Genomic DNA, 760 nt, shown 5'->3' with positions numbered 1-760 from the left:
CATACGGTACATAATTGTAATTGAACTGAATAAATGACAAGTTGGCTTTCCAAAGACATCGTGCTTCCGAAAACAAATGATGGAGACATTACAGTTGATTTACTAATCATGTCTCCGTTGTTACTGTGAAGTCTAATATTTTTTCATCGTGTTCGTTAACTTATAAATAATATTTACCCTCAGGTTGAGAACACCATATTTCACCTTGAAGTCGGTGAAAGATTCTACATAATCAGTAATTATTGATTTGATAAGTTACATATGGTGATATATACTAACTTTATTTATTTTACAAAAAATGCGAGTAGCAGTATTGATATCTTCTTGAATGTACACACTTACTTTTGTTTTATTAATATGTTTTTGATTTACTTTGCCATTCAGTTTTAAGAAGGTTTTAGTGTACCTTAATTGTTATCATATTAATTTATTTATCCATTTTTTTCATTTACACCTGATTTTATCTTAAACATATAATTCTGATCATTACAAATATATATTACATCTATTCAATTAATTGTATTTAAAGTTTCAAAGAAAATATCCTTCATCTAACATTTAGAATTAATTAATATCTGGTAGTGGATATATTCTTCCCTAGAACGTACTCGCCGCTTTAGGATTTTCGACATACGCTCAAATAATTTGTTTAAGTTCAGAATATTTTTTATGTGTTTTGATTGTTCATCCCGGAATATATGTCTCCGGTTTCGCTTTTTAATTTTAGGAGATCATTTGGGTTTCCGGTGTTATTGTAAAC

This window comes from Ylistrum balloti, unplaced genomic scaffold (genome assembly GCF_031769215.1).
Source record: "Ylistrum balloti isolate Yb309-2 unplaced genomic scaffold, AGI_CSIRO_Ybal_v1 Utg370744, whole genome shotgun sequence".
NCBI classification, from domain to species: Eukaryota; Metazoa; Mollusca; class Bivalvia; order Pectinida; family Pectinidae; genus Ylistrum; species Ylistrum balloti.
Note: the sequence above shows the minus strand (reverse complement) of the source record.